The sequence below is a fragment of the Polistes dominula genome, unplaced genomic scaffold, assembly GCF_049000335.1.
Source record: "Polistes dominula isolate Pdom_NZ unplaced genomic scaffold, Pdom_raw_medaka contig_22, whole genome shotgun sequence".
In the NCBI taxonomy this organism is placed as follows: Eukaryota; Metazoa; Arthropoda; class Insecta; order Hymenoptera; family Vespidae; genus Polistes; species Polistes dominula.
This window is the reverse complement of record NW_028300966.1, coordinates 2,890,070-2,900,594: the sequence shown is the minus strand read 5'-3', so window position 1 is coordinate 2,900,594 and position 10,525 is coordinate 2,890,070.

The following is a 10,525-nucleotide window of genomic DNA, read 5'->3' as shown; positions in this document are numbered from 1 at the left end:
AAATTTATATAAAAAACGTGGGTTTATACCTTCGTTTAAAATTTCAAAATTAAAAATAAAAATAAGCCGCGTATTTCTATCGTTTTTTTTGGCACAGTTCTTATCTAAAAAAAAAATTATATTTTTCTTTTTAAAATAGTTAAACAAAAAAAAAAACAATCACAAAAAATCATGGTGTTGATTAATTAATATCTGTATAATAATTTGAAATATAATTTCAATGTTAACGTACGAATGAAAAAAAGAAGATTATACGTTATGAGTGAAGAATTTTGTATGTACCTGTACTAAAGCAGACGAACCGCATCACTACAGTCCGATAATAAAAGGTGTATGATTTCAAAGATGGAACAAAAATAAATGGAAATATGGAGTTGTCGTCCCTTTTGCGTAAAAGGAGGGAGGGGTTTGGGGAGGGGAGGGGGTGACAGAACGCGTGGAAAGCCGTTGTAAGGTGATACCAGCCGGTTGAACCCTTGACGCTCGATGCCGTTGCTGTTCACTCGTTCTCTCACTTTCAGTACAACACAGGGTGGAGTAAAGAGGATAGGATTTGTTATGACGTGAAACTATTCGAAACACGATCTGTAAAAAAAAAGGGGAAAGGGGTTTAATATTTTGACAAGGGTCTTCCGTCCTATATGGATACGCATTATTTCGAGCATTTCCTGTAACAATCGTTTTATAAGATCATCCCGTTGGTAATCGATTCCGACGTTATTTCGAAGTAACACCAATTCTTTTCTCGGATCTATCTCTTTTGCACTTTCTTACGAATATTCTTCTGGATCCTGCGGGACATTTATTCGATCTACTTTCACACGCTTTTATTCGACACTTCTACGATTGAGAAAATAGGATCCCTCTGTTCTCAATCGTCTGTCTGTATTTTTTGAGTTTTATTTATTTCAAACAATTTCAATCAACTTTACTGAAATATTTCAAATCATTCCATATTAAACATAAATTAAAGGAAAAGAAACGACGAGAATTTTAACTTTGTTACTTTCGAATGTTGAACTTGGCCGAAGAGAAGATGTTCCACGCGAGCATTTGCAATTTTAGTATATCCCGCCCGGGTAAATATATGTTCAAATACATATAACATAGTAAATACATACCTATATTGTGTAGTACTATGTGGTAATGTTCATGTAAAAGCAGACAAGGATGTATGCGTACAAGCAATTTACTCGAACGCGACGATACCAAACCAAAGTGTAGCGATTTAACAAGACGCGTTGTGTTATTATGCGACGAGTCGATTTTCCTCCCCCATATTTACATCGAACTTGAACGATACCATTCATTTCAGTGAATTTAAACATACGTCCTTTGGAATGCATGATGTACGAGTAAAAGATATATATATATATAAAACAGGAGTATTCATGAATTGAGAAAGAAGCAATTTGTATGGATAGAAATAGAAAGCTCTTGCTTCTAAGTCGTATTAGATACCTACCTAACTCAGACAACCAGGAGAACGAAAAGGTTGAGAGGGTTGTAGTGTACTGTGCGGAAATTAACGAAGCAAACTCCAGTGGTGTTACGGTGGACTAAACAGGGCATAGATCGATAACACTTTCCTCCGGAAACAAAGTTTTAGCGACCTAGGTAACAAGAGGAAATGAGGTATTATGGGATACACACATCGGGAAAGGATTAGGTCTACCTTTGCAATAGAAGATTTACCCTTGAGAATTGTCTCATCGACTAGAATCGATTGTATGTAAATGTATCTAGGTGTCTGTCTGTCTGTCTATCTATTGGGTATTGGTGGTATATGCAATGTGGCATAATCCTAGAGCAATAGAGAAACTCAACACCCCTTTTGGGAATTGCTTTTAGATGCAGATACTTTGACTTTCGACAAGTGGCTCTTCTGATTCGCGCTGACCTTAGCTTAGCCAAACCCCTCTAGTTTCCCGGTTGTTTTTAGACCTAAACCTCGTTCACGGATTTACTCAGATTGTGTCACTTTGAATTGATCGAAGTACTCAGAACCACGAGAGTGGATACGGATTATCTAAACCTTAACTAAACCCTACTTTCTATCATCTCTATTCGTTCGGTTGGTGTTCACTATAGGAAACTACAAACTCTCGCCATTCTAATTTTACCAAAGCTGATGACCAAGAGCTTATCGATTGTTGTTTTACTTCGCGACTTTCACTTTCACTGTTCTTTTTTTTTTAATTTTCTTCTAACTTGTTTTCTGTAGATAACATTGTAAGGATTAGTTACATTTGATGAACTTTATGATGAAGTTGTTGTTAAAATTAATGAAACGTTATCAATCGTACTATTGTTGATGATATTTGTTCACGTTTACGTTCACAACACACGAAATTCATGATTACGTTTAAATTTCAAGCTACTTTTGTTTCGCCATTTAGTAAACTTTATAATAGATGTTAAAACAAAGTTTTCGTTTAGCTTCGAGAGATATCGAACGGAAATTTCAAATAATTGTGCGATACAAGAAGGAGGATGAGGAAGAGTTGGTGGAGGAGGAGGGTGGTAGGTACCCTCGGTCAGTTTCGTGGTAATCGTTAAGCCCCCACGGCGTTTCTGCCTCATGAGAGTTAGAATAATCCTCCTGTTTAGAGTAGGGAGAAAGGTTTACAACGATGGAACGTACTCTGGAAGGATAGAATAGTAGGTGGAGAAGAAGAAAGGTAAAGAACAGCAACGAGATGGAGAATGGGAATGGGGAATCCTATATCCGGGCTTCGAATAGTGAGAAAAAGAAAAAAATAAAGAATGATTGGGAGGGTTGGGGGTAAAGAGGGAGGTTTAGGGTGGTAAACGAGGAGACAGAAGGAGCGAATGAAAGAGAATCGTCGAAGGATCGGTTAGTACAAAAGAGAGATCCGGACAAAAGGGAGCAGGAGGATGCGTCTGCTAGGTAGAACCTTTCGAAACTCGCTCCAATTGAGCTTCAATAATTTGTGGCCCTGCGCCAATGCGTTCATAAAAGAAAAAAAGTATATGAGAGATATACATATACGTATATATATATATATATATATATATATATATACATGTATTCACAAGGTCGAATCGAATTGAAGGGATTCGAAGAGTAGAAACTATTGGTGTTAGTACCTTCAACGTGGACAAGTAAAAAGAAAGAAGAAAAATTTCACCGTGAAATAGGGGAAAAACTGCTTTCCGTGTAGTAGGCGGATGGTGGATGGATATGCGAAAGGAGGTGGTGGGGGAGGGTAGGTAGGAAGGGAGTGTTGGAAAGTTTACACGCTCGGACGGTGATGTATGGAGATTGCGCGTGCGTGACTTGCTTAACATCGTCCTCGGACGATCAGAAGCGAATTTTTGGCCATTTCTATGTTCTTTCTTTTTTTCTTCTTCTTCTTCTTATTCTTATTCTTATTCTTCTTACCTTAACATCGATAATCAACCCCTTTTTTCTCGACTTATTGGTATACTTCTACTATAGTGACTGATTTCATCCTAGTCTATTATTAAACTATCTTTAGTTAATTCATATTTTTCACGATTGATACATTCGTGAAAGATTAAATTTTTTTATCATTCGTTATAACATAGTATTAATAGATCAAATATTATCAATTACAATTTATAATTATATTATTATGTAATAATAAATAATATTATAATATATTATTAAGTACATTAAACGTAATCACAAATTTCGTGTGAACGTAAACGTGAACATATATATAATATATTATAAGTAATAATAAATAATATCATAATATTATTATTTATTATTAATTTATAATTATATTAATACAATTTATATTATTTTAATTACATTATATATAATATAATTATATTATCAATTTTAATAAATTTGATTAATTTATATTTCATTGCACAAATTAAATTATCATTAAGTAAGTAATGACGTTTAAATATTTGTTTTCATTTTATAGATATTTTTGTGTTGAATAGATAGAGATAATAAATAGTTTTAAATTATTTCTCTTTTTTTCGATGATACTTAACATAATTGTTTCTTTTGCACCAGCCGTTTCTTACCGCCAAAGATTATGTTTTAAGTTTAGAACACAATAAGACTCGTTACCTTCTTTTAAACGACGACGACGACGACGACGACGAGATGCTTCGACGGGCGAGAAGCAGCAACGTCGTCAGGACGGCGGGAAACGTAATCCGCTTTTGCTACAATGTACAATAGCCGACTACGATCTCTGTCGTTGGCAGTCTCGAATAAACCTTGACATAGCGATTAACGTAACAATGGCCTCTTTTCCGTACTGGTCCTCTCTTCTACCTCTTTCTACGTAGCAGTGAGAAAGGTATGGAATATAAGAGAAAGACGAAGCAAAAGAATGAAAGAAGGAGAAAGAGAGAGAAAGAGCAGATTCGCAAGGACCTTAAATAATTATGGTGTTTACTTAAGTACTCGCCAAGGGACTGACTGCTTTTCGTTACGAGGACAAGCAGGAGCGAAGAGTTAATTGAAGGCAACAATTAATTTACGACGTTGAATTAACTTATACAACCTTGACGGTCTGCCAGTGTGTTAAAGGATTGAACGCGAAGAAAGAAAGGAAGGGACTATAAATAAAAAAGAAAAAAGGAAATTAAAAAAAAAAGAAGGTAAGATATGTTACAAAGTCCGTTTGAAAAGTATTAAAGATTAAAGAAACATCGTGAAAAAAAGAACTCGTAGAAAAAGAGACACGTTGGAGAAAAGGAAGGTAGGAAAGAAAGAAACAAAAAAAACGGAGCAAGTTTTTTTTTAAGTTCCTCTGTATTCTTGTGTTTTTAAATTGGTCCCTCTAGTATTAGCTTGTTGACGAATGAATTTTTTTCATTTAACAAACTAAAGTAAAATATCGTCCTAAACGAAATTAAAGTGCACTTAATTATATAACCGTGAATTTAGCGTTTATCGTGTTGATTAAAATTGTAAAACCTTTTTTTTCTTTTCTTTTCTTTCTTACTTCAACGAAATGAATAATAATAATAACAATAATAATAATAATAGTTTATCGATCATAGCAAAATGAGGACGATAAAGATTGTACTCTGTAAACGATGGAGGAAATTAGAATAAGGTAATGATACTTAAATATTTGTACGTTAAGTACTTATCCTTTTTCGGGTGGCACTTATATACCAACGGCGATCTGTAACGTGTTCGGCTCTATTGCTTGAACCTTTTAGCTTGTTTGTATATACTGAAATAATTTATGTCGATATAACACAGACCGGGTTAACTTTACCCTTTCTCTCTGTCTCTTTCTCTCTCACCATACATTTTACCTATTTTCCTAACAACGTTGCTATTTATCCTCTCGTTTATCGTTTAAGCGAAATTAAGCTAATCTTTTTTATTTTTTTTCAAGCACGGTAAATGAAGAAAATGCTGATCGTTATGCGATATAACACGAGGAGAAATAAAATTTCTATTATAAAAGCACTTTTTTTATCGTTTGTTCAAGATAATAACTCGATATAATAAATAAGAAAAAAAAAAAAACTTTATCGATCTCAACAACTGACAATCTTTTTTTTACTATTATTCTCGTTTACACTTAAACGCATGTGTATAAGTATAATATACTTATATGTATATAAATACATAAATATATAACAAGAGATAGATAGAATCGTATTTTTTCAGCTGCTAATCCGAAAATTTTCGAACGGCACACGTGCGAATTTTCTCATGTGCTTGGCGAACCTTCGCGATAAGACACGACGTTGAACATTTTCGTTGCTTTTCGTTCCTTAAAAAAGAAAAAAAAAATCCTCGATACCAACGCTCAATTTACTCATACCCTTTTGTACTTTTTTTCCGCCTCATTCATACGTTAGGTAGACCTATTTTTTCTTCTCTCCCGCACGTGTTATCGCCACCTAACACACAATCGATAAGGGGGTAGATACATTAATAATTTCAATTTCCCCGAACATAAATATATAACTAATGTATTTGTACAAGAAAAGCAAAAGCAAAATAAAAAAAAGAAATGAGACATATTTCAAAATATTTAATAAATAAAAAGAATAAAAAAAGATTCGTTGATGGAGATTTAAAAAAAAAAGTCAAATTAGTACGAAAAACAACTTACTCTTCTTTTGATAAACAAATTTATCTAATCGATACACGTTTACCTATGAATATAGTAGAACGTTAGCGAACACACACATACACTTTTAGTATCTTTTTTATTTTCCCTACGAAAATGTTATCTAAAGATTTGACAGGTTAAACTTTATCTTTTAAACTCAAAACAAAACGATTTATTTCTATTTGCATTATCATTGCAAAACTGTCCAACAGACAGAAGAAAGAGACAGATAATAAAAAAAAAAAAAAAAAAGGTAAACGTAGAGAAAAACTGTAGCAAAGGATTTCAAATATTAACGCAAAAGTACGAACAATTTTATATGAAAAGAGACACAAACGTAACGCGTAACGCGCGTACGCACGGGTACGATAAATCAATTCGGGCTTCTCCGCCTGCAAGAACGATAAAATAAATCTGCATTTCAAGAGTTAATGTTTCGTATGAAATGGCAACGAAAATCTATCACCCATGTGTAGTATCTAGTATCACCCCACTTGACATAAACTTCACCGATTGCGTCACGGTTGAACACGATCAATACCGAGGCATCCTCGTTAGATCAAAGTATTCATGCAAAGGCTCTTAATATTCCGGCGAGAAGACGGATGCATCGACATAGCATGTCCTTCCTTTTCTCTATCATCTATTTTCTCTCTCTCTCTCTCTTTCTAGCTAGTTTCATCTTCAATCTATCTATCTATCTTTCTATCTATATCTATATATGTATATCTATATATATATATATATATATAAGCAGCACCGATCACGTTGGTTTATCCAAACGGAAATATTGCAACGTATTAAGGTAATCACTCGGAGGAAATTGGGAGACTGATGTTGAACCGCTTACATACGATCGAGTCACGCAATATTCATATCCCATACATCGTATGAATAGTTAGGAACTTCTCGATCGAGTATCTCGTCGATGCTCGTATCGACGATTAAATTGCGGTTCAGTACATGTACATTTTCTTGTACTTTTCTTGTTCGTTTTCCCAACGAAATATTCAAATCGATCAAATAATAAAATATTTTCAACCGACTAAAATCTGTGTGTGTGTGTGTGTGTGTGTGAGAGAGAGAGAGACAGAGAGTACCTTGAATAATTGCTTAGTAAAATCAAAGTAGATATATATATTTATATTTTTTCTCAAATTTTTGTTCAACAACTTTAAATGTAGTTGCATTCATTGATTTGATTTTAAAAAAGAAAGAAAAAAAAATCCAAATAACAACGATGTGGTAGAAAACGTTTAACGTCGTTAAGATTAACAAAGTGAACTCGAAATAATAATGCGAATCTCGTAGCGAGGTTAGCATACGAACGCAATTTGTCTTTCGAGTACATTTTTCCAGTCATTGTTTCCCTCAAGTTCCATGCTTGAAAGCAGAAATCGTAGGTACATACGTTGGCTTGGTAGCAAGTGCCTGAAAAGCGGCCTAATTGCTGCAGAGAGTATTTTTTTTCTCTTTCTCTTTCTCTTATTTTCTTCCCTTTTCTCTTTCTCTCTTTTTCTCAACGGAAGTATATCGTAGAACGCGGTTGAGGGATGAATTTTGTTTCTCGGTTGGAATTATGTAGATACGAGCTTGTTCCCTTTTACACATTTTCCATCTACCACATGTGTATGTAATGTACAAGTGGTATGATAATAATTCAACTAAATTCATTCTTCATGTAAGTCGTGAGGCTCGTTTTAATGTTAGCATTTAGTAGTTATTTGTTTTCGTGTAGTAACAAAGATTTGAGAATTCATGATACATGGGATACAATTGAGTACTCAAATGCATGGTAGTAGCTCGTAAACTAACTACGAATTATTCATAGACAAAGTTAGGCAAAAGGAAAGAACTTTCTCTTATCTTCTATTGGCCATTCTTCTTTGTGCGTATATAGGTAACATACATAGACGAGCACTACTCTTTTGTAAATAAAAAATAGAAGAAGTACAAGAGACGAAAAGGAAGAGAAAGAGAAAGAGAAAGAGAGAGAAGGAAAAAGCAGTGATGCGCACTCGCGCCTAACTTTTCTATTATTCTCTTCAGACGAGTCCGTAGCTATCTCGGTTACATCTATTTCTCGTTGCTTTCCCAAGTTTTTAAACAAGCTGCCTGCAATAAAGCAGCAATAGCATTACCTATTTTTATTTTTTTTTTATTCTTTCTCCTTTCATTTTTCTTCATTCTTCTCCTCCTTCTGCTGTCTTCACAAATCTATCTTTTCCCGAAGTTGTCATAGTTGTTTTTGTTTTTGTTGTTATATTTGTAGACTTTCTCTCTTTTCCCCCCAATCCTTTCTTTTTCTCTCTTTATTTTTCCATCTTTCCAAGGGATTCTTTTCCACCTCCCATTACGAGACTTTCCCCCTTCCCGCGTGCTAGTAGAGGAAGCAAAGCTAGGAAACACGAACAACCCAGAGGCAGACTCGACGTTCTGCATATCAAATACCTTCGTAAAGAATCTCGAGTTTGGTCTCGCATAAGGCACTTCGCACGTATCTACGCAATACTTTTTCAAAGAACGTTCATGCCAAATGTACTTTTACTCTTTATAGGAGGATAGACGTAACCGACTGTACCAGAGTGGTTATCAATTTCTCGAGGGGTGGAGGAAGGAAGAATAAAAAAAAAAAAAAAAAAAAAGAAAAGAAAAATTGATATGTCGTCTTTTTGGTATTCCAGGTTGTAGTAACGATATTGGCACGTATCGTGAATGGATATACGGGTGAATCGTGAAAAAGAGATATTTTCAATGTCGTGCGACACTTTGATAGAAATTTTTCTATAGTATAATAGTAGTAGTAGAAAAGAATATGGTTCGTATCGTACTATAGCTATTATATATATAGAAGCACAGTATCCGAACTTTGGTCGTATCTTTTGATCATTCTTTGGTCATCGTTTTTCTATAAAAAAGAATTTTTAATTGAACGTTTGAGATAAATTAAAGGATCCTTCGTTATACAACGTTCTGTACCAATATTTGATGGTCTTTTATCTCAACGTTTTTATTACAACGTGTTCGTTCATTCGCCTAACCTTTATACCTACGGTGGATCTTCTTTGAAACTAGACGATACGATACATGAATTCAACATGAAGACTAGAACACAGCTTACCCGGGGACCCGTATGCATAGTCTATGTTCTTAAAGTCACATTTACATTGTACATTCATCGTCTGACAGTTATCCTATATTTCTTTCTCATCTTTCCCACCTCTCTCTCTTATTTCCATTTTGCTCTTTCCTTTTTTATCGCATTACACGATTTTAATAAAATGTTACTCTCAACACCCATTATCATCGCCATTTCTCATCTTTACTTCTGTTTTCTTTTATCTCGTGAAAATTTTCTCAACGTTCCTATCTCTTTCTCTCTCTCTAGGAAACCATAACGCGTACTTTTTATATTCGTGCATTATTGTGTACCTGTCCTTTTTACTAAATAAAATGAGAATACGGAATAAAAGATGTTGAACGTGAATTTCTTCCTTATTTCTAATTTTATCTTTATTTCTTTCTTATCGTCGAATTAAAAGAAAATTTATATTATAATAATGAAAAAAAAATCACGTTAAGGAATAGATGATTAATTTTATGACTAAGTCGCGAAATCCTTCGTTTTAATGATTCGTTAATCTAATTTAACGTAACGCCCCTCTCGTTGAAATTTGATTATTATTCATCGTGCTTGTAAAGTTCGAAGTTCGCTATTAACTTTAAAGTTATGTTACTCTTGAACGTAGCATCTACCAACCCCCGTTGGTTCGCATTAGTTATTTCAAACCCTTTAAAGTGCAATAGCTAGAAAGTATTTTCGAATGGGAATAGAATCGATAAAATCTGGCAAATACACGTACTATAGCAGGTCAGCGGGTCAATAGTCGACTACTATATGCTCTTTACTCGTGTACAAGTGCCTCGAGCAATGCACCCTTTGTTTTATCGTTATTTTTTTTGTTCTCTCTTTTTTTTTTTTTTTCATTCGAGTAAACGAAAATCTGTGGGTTCCATTAACGAGAGTCGTATATGTATTTTTACGTAGGAAATATAAATCCAACAAGCAAAGAAAAGATATAACCTTTCTTTTTCTTTTTCTTTTTGTCAGATAAAAACTAGCCATTATTAATTAGAATTGTGATATTTTTCCAAGCTCTCAGTACTATTTTTTTCCTCTTTTTTTTTTTTTTTTTTTTTTTTTTTTACGTTTTTACGATTAAAGGATGTTTTATCGTTGAAGTCAAAAGGACGGAACGAGGGAAACTTTGTTCGCATATTTAATGAAACGATGAGTTGAGCTACTTTTTAATTTACCTCAATAAGACTCATTCTTCTTTTTCTTTTTTCTTTTTCTTTTTCTTTTTCTTTTTTCAACACAGCGAATATCTTTATTTCATTCTTATTCATCTTAAGAAAAGAAAGACTTT